Raw genomic sequence first — 6918 nt, forward strand, 5'->3', positions numbered from 1 at the left:
GTTTAACGCAGCTCTCCACTCAATTGTTTTATCAGCCAATCTTTTCACACCTACGTATTTCTTCTCTTTCACATCCTTCTTTAATTGTTCCATATATTTTGTTCGATGTCTTCTTTTTCCATTCTTACCTCCCACTTGTTCTTCGACGATTGTCTTCATCAGGCCATCATGTCTCAAGATGTGGCCTGTAAGGTTGTTCCGTCTTCTTGTTAAGGTTTTTATGAGGATTCTCTTCTCTCCTAGTCTTCTCATGACTTCTTCGTTACTAACACGGTCGATTCAGCGCCTCCACATATTTACGGCCTCCTTGTCTAATAAACTGTTGCTAAGGTAAACACATATGTTGATGGCAGGAAAACAAGATGGCTGCCATCATCATTCTTCTTTAACACCACATTTCGAAATCCTTGCTTTCTCCGCTGCGGTCATTGTCCATGCCTCACTTCCGCATAGGAGCATACTCCAGATGTAGGTTCTTATAAATTGTTTCTTTACTTCCATACTTAAGTTTCCTGCTGCAAGCAGGTCTCTCTTTTTGTGGAATGCTCTCTTCGCCTAGAGAGGTTAAAATATCGAGCTTAAAAATCGAATGGACAGTTGGCGTTCACCGTTCTCCTGTTAGCGGTGAAAATATGAGTTCCCCATGCATTTAATAGGGTGGTTTCCTATTATTTTTTTATTGCCTAAATCGAAAGATTTAGGCAATAAAAAAATACTCCTGAAGTACGTATTTCACGCTTTTAGATTTTTGAACGACGATATCTATTTTTCGCGATTAAACGAAAAGTGAAAAATTTAAAGCGCGCGAAAACGCGACGGCTAAGTAGGAATGACGGGAAAAGTCCGTGTGACGTATTTCTGGTTCCAGCAGTCGGCGTGACGGATGACCCTTGGGCGAGGCTGTGAGCGCTGATACGACGCAGGCTGCTAGCAGGTAGCAGAGTATCTTGCTAGCAGGTAACGCTTGGCTTAAATAAGTATTACTATTCCCCTATCACACGAAGGAAACTTTGTGTGAACATGTGAATCTCCTATCCTCTTGTACAGAAACTAGGTCCCTGTGACGTCACGTGGAGTGGCATCGCATGGGCGCCAATCTGGACATTTTCAAATGAGGATAAAATTTGGCCATTACCATTCGTCTAAACCGGTATTTCAAAAACCAAATAATTGTATATTATGAATAAAATAATGGTGGGTAACGAATCGAAATCAATGCCTTTCGTTTTCAATAATGAATGAAACTATAACCCTATTGTGGTATGCCGAACCTCTACTTCATTCAACCATACTTTGAACTCGGTGCGTAGGACCTTGAAATACCTTGAAAATGACACAAAGTTTATAAACCATGGTCCGTCGTTCAGTGTTAAATTAAATATTCTGGAAATTACCATTTGTGCTTTTATCGTGGATATGCCTTGGTAATTGGCGAGCTGTCGGTGAGTACATATTCGGCGTGAATGATAGTGCTTTTAATCGCACTAAGATGGCAATAGGGTAGTTTCCTTCATCAAAGAAAACGATTGCGATTCCTTACCCAACATTATGGTATACATAATATACAAATTATTTGGTTTTAGAAATACCGGTTTAAATGAATGGCAAGGGTCAATTTTATCCCCATTTGAAAAAGGCCAGTTGGCGCCCATGCGATTCCACTCCACGTGACGTCATAGGGACCTAGATACTATACGAGTAGATAGGGGTTTTCACATTGTCTGAGATTACCGATTCATGCACGAGGCACAGAGTTCAGGGAAACACCTCTCAATAATCACCCGTTTAAATTACCTATAGTCGGAAAGTTTCCTTCGTTTGATAAGGTATTAAATATCCTTATTTAAGCCAAGAGGTACCTGCTGTCAGGGTACTCTGCTACCTGCTGGCATCCTGCGTCGTATCAGAGCTCATCGCCCCAAGGTCACCTCACTTGAGGCAGCGGGAACCAGAACGACGTCACACGGGAGTTTTCCCGGCATTCATACTTAGTCGTCGCGTTTTCGCGCGCTTGAAATTTTTCACTTTTCATTTAATCGCGAAAAATAGATATCGCCATTTAAAAATGTAAAAGCGTGAAACACGTACTCCAGGAGTAATAATCTTTCCTTTTAGGCAATAAAAATATAATAAGAAACCATCCTATTTATATAAGTATAGGGACCATAGTGTCAGTCACAGAATGAGTCCCAAAAATCCAAACTAACATGGCGGCACTATGACCATACTGAAAATTCGGAAACTATGCCTCCAGATATTTACCATCACCTTGTCTAATAAACTGTTGCTAAGGTAAACAAATCCATTGATGGCAGGAAAACAAGATGGCTGCCAACATCGTATGTTCCATATCTCGGCCAATTTTGTCCTTGCAGCGTGGAATAACTGGTTTCGACCGGGACAGGAAATACCTACACGCATTATTAAATCATCGTGAACATATTTAATCCCTATTTTTGTCCGTATGGAGAAATATTCTCTTCCTCCGCACCAACTTCCTCCTTTTCAATCAAATTGATAAGAGGAAAAATGGCGCGCTTGCGACTCCAGGCCGTGAGAATTGCGAGAGTTATATGCGCTCCCTGATCTCCTCGCCTTCAATTACTTCCAGTGGAACAGACGACGCGATAAAAAAAAGTCATAAAAGAAAAGTTCGCCTTTCCTTCACAGAGAATGCAATTTATGGACGCAATCGCACCAATAGAGGTCAAAATGGTCAAAATATGACTCAATCACGATCTCTTGAGGGCACGTAGAGAGAAAATTTGCATTTTTTTAGTGAATATTTTTGTTTTTCACGCGTGGAATTCATGTATTTACGATTGTTAACAACAAAATAGTTCACGCAGTAAGAAGAAAATTGACTTAACCGTTGCGAGATTCCGTCAACTGAGTCTGAGTTAATTTTATTCCTATTATATTCGTATAACATAATGAATATTCTTTTTAATATGTCGTTTCCTTCGGCGTTCCGTTTCTTTGTTTATTTATCATTTAAAATCCCAGATTGATGTGATTTTCCGGTCGTGTCCAGCCTTGACTCGTGTTCCTTATTCAGGTCATATTGTGCAATGCCAGTTTTGGAAACCCCGTTGCTAAGGCTGATATGTGCTATTTAAGAAATCAAAATATGAATAGAAATAAGAGTTGAATTTACGATTTTGGTTTTTTTAACACTCTATTTTTTTAACATACAGACAATTAATCGCAATTATAATAATTTCGTGTATCATGGATTACTAAACGCAGTAATGCCTGAGGTTGCAGACGCCATAAATGTCCAACTCAAAATCGCAAAATATTATAATTGGCGATGAGGTTTCTCAATCAGGAGAAATGCATTTTTGGCAGGTACTTCATGGAATTTTCATCATTCAAACTTGAACAATCGGAGTAATTTTCGAGTTTGTATTGACAGAATAAATTATTTTTTTGTAATAAAAACGTGTTAATTTTAGGCTCTAATCAACATTACACGTGTCTTTGAACGGAATAGCTCTAAAGGCTGTTTCACACGGGGCACGAAATTGCGCAGGTTAGAGCTGCATTAATTTATAAAATGGCGTGTAATTGCGCGAATGTATGAACGAAATTGGAACGGGGCTATTTTGCCGTCTCGCATCCACGCATTCTCGCATGTGTTCTATAGCAATTCACCGCTTTAAAATGATGCAATTTTGATTGCGCCTTCGCACGTGCGTCAGATTGCGCAATTCCCTCTACCGTGTAAAACGGCATTAAGAACAAGAGTATAATAATTATGAATTTGAAAAGCTATGTAATAATAATGAGAATTTAGTACCATTTGTTTTTTAAGTCCCGGCACTCAAGAAAATCTTGCGCTATTGAGATTAACTGTTCCAGTTTTAGAAAAATATCTCTAGAAATTTTTTCATCGAACTAATGTTTGAAGTGATTTAAAGGTGTTTTTGTCCTGGTATATGTAAACTGAAAAATTAAACGAAACGTGAAAAATTTCAAGCGCGCGAAAACGTGACGGCTAAGTAGGAATGATGGGAAAACTCCGTGTGACGTATTTCTGGATCCAGCTGTCGGCGTGTGAGGTGACCTTGGGGCGAGACTTGAGCGCTGATACAACGCATGCTAGCTTAAATAAGGATTATTATTCCCCTATTAAACAAAGGAAACTTTCCAAACTTAGGTATCTTTAATGTGTGATTATTAAGACATATTTCCCTGAGCTCTATGCCTCATGCATGCATTGGTAACCTCAGACGATGTAAAACTCCTACCTACTCGTACAGATACTAGGTCCCTGTGACGTCACGTGGAGTGGCATCGCATGGGCGCCAATCTGGCCTTTTTCAAATGAGGTTAAAATTGACCGTTGCCATTCGTCTAAACTTGGATTTCTAAAACGAAATAATTTGTATATTATGAATGCACTAACGGTGGGTAACGAATCGCAATCAATGCATTTCGTTTTCTTTGATGAAGGAAACTAACCTATTTCAGTGAAACGGCCCCATGAAAAAATTGTATAAACCTGTTTCAAAATTTTCTACATTCTTATACATTACCATGGCAATGTATAAGAATGTATAAAATTTTGAAAAAGGTTTGCGCAATTTTTTCATAGTGGGGTACACGAGGCCTAAGAGGGACATTGCTTTACACTTGATAAAGATGTTGTAATATCGACCTCCATGAATACCCAGTCTAGGGTGTTTGGCAGGGAATGATCAATTAAAAGCATGCGAGCAGTTAAACCCATTCCACTTATCCACTCGTTGAATGTAATCTATATTTTATAAAGTAGACTAACGACCACTCACTCATTCATTAATTCATTCATTCACTCACCCATACAAATTTTTTGGGTGAACAAGACGAGATACGACAAAAATTCTTATGAAGACCGCCACTAAAATTGTCTGAAACCCCAGGAAAAATTATGAAAACACTAAATTTACAATTATTTATCCGTCTATTCAATTAAAAATGAGTATGGGGATTAGTTAAAAAAATGGCCACCAAATTCTAATGGCGGCGCGGCAGTCATACAAGCAAACAATCATAGCAACATATTTGTTTATGCAAACAAGAGGAGCTAAATAAGATAAAGGAATTAAAACGAAAGGATGATAAAGATAAGGTAGGTTATTTACTTAGTAATTTTTGAAAAGTCAATCTTTTAATGGCTTCTTTCCGTATGAACAAAAATTTGATCACATCAAAGCGTATTCAAAGGAAAAGAGGAGAAATACAAGGTAAAAGATAGGTTGGTAAAAATGATTTTTTTCATTCTTCGTGATGGCGATAACGTTTTATTTTTTCTTTACGTCCTTTTTCTGTTACTAACCTTTTTAATGTGCAATGTTATCCGTGAGCTGGTGCATCAATGGCAGTGAATAGTAGAATAAGGAGAATAAGTGCGATTATAGAATCGAAAGTGTGGTTGTTATTAATTCCATAGATAACAAGTGCACATAATGTAGTTCTTCCCTTGTTGCCAATACACGATTGCAGTAGAAAGAAGTCTAAACAACCTTTCTTTAAAAGATAGGTAGGTAAAAATTATTTTAAGCGTTTTATTTTTCTTTACGTTCTCTTTCTGTTACAATTTTTTATGTGCAATTTTATCCGTGATCTAGTGCATCATAGGAAGTGAATAATAGAAAATGGAGGATTAGTTCAATACTAGGTATTTCTTATTAAATTATTCGTCTTACAAAAAGCACGTTTCATTGAGTGACTAAGTTATTTAGATTAAATATATTCTAAATCATGACATTTATGATGCCATGTTCATTAAAAGTTGTCATCTGCTACTCACCAGATGATTTAATTTCGCATTATATTGGATATTGAAGCTGTAAGGAGATGTTTGTGTATACCGACTCATTAAAAAATTTATAGAGGTTTTCCTGGAGTGGTCTCATTCGCGATCATGACAAATAATCTTTCAATATAATAGTCATTTCTAAATTCGTCATACTAGGCCCAATTCACACTTATCAATTAAAATGTAGTTTACTGTAGTTCATAGTATTTCGTAAATTCGTTATGTTATGATATTAAATGGGTATAAATTGAGTGTTACAGGGGAACATGCTCTCGACGTTATTTTGTATTTGAATTGAATAAGTTAGAAACTCTGTCAGACTCATAAAAATCCATTTTATTTTCTTAGTCCCTCAGAAAAATGTTCCTCTTCGTTAATATTTTACTTTCACTTTGTAACCCACGTACTATACGCTCGTTTTACTTGAAAGTAGAAATATTACTTATATCTAATCTAGCCAATTGAAAAGTAAAAGATCCGTAAGTAGCAAGCCGCATACAAAAAGTATAAGACCTTCCATGGCGGCCAAAACAAGGCCGAAGGCCTATAACGGGGGTCGTTTGTTAAACTCGATTGTTTCTGGGCTTACTTTGTGAAAATCTATTGAACATAATAAATAGTTATGGTACTTTTTCACTCAATTTATTTAAGACGACCGCATCCGTCGCAGAGGCGACATCTTCAGTTAACGAAATCGTTATTTTTATAGTTATTTTTTTATTCTGTTCCGGAAATTCCTAACGATAGATTATCTGATGATTTACCTTGAGAAAAAGGGAAGAAGGATGGACTGCTTGGAGGAGTTGGAGATTAAGAAACACATGGAATTTTAGCAAATGAAAATATTTTTGTCAACTATTCCCCCCGTGTTGGAAATTCCCCTGAAGTTGAGTAACGCTCCGACCCCATCGCAACCTTCCCCTACCAACGCGTAATAGCAACAAATAAACAACTATAAAAATAACGTTTTCTGTACCTGAATATGTCGCCTCTGCGACGAAACCGGTTGTCTTGAATAAATTGGGTGAAAAAAATACCATAACTATTTATTGTGTACAATGGATATTGAATGGATGTAGATTCTGACGGATATCCAAAGGACCCCCAAACAA

This window comes from Ischnura elegans, unplaced genomic scaffold (assembly GCF_921293095.1).
Source record: "Ischnura elegans unplaced genomic scaffold, ioIscEleg1.1, whole genome shotgun sequence".
Lineage (NCBI taxonomy): Eukaryota > Metazoa > Arthropoda > Insecta > Odonata > Coenagrionidae > Ischnura > Ischnura elegans.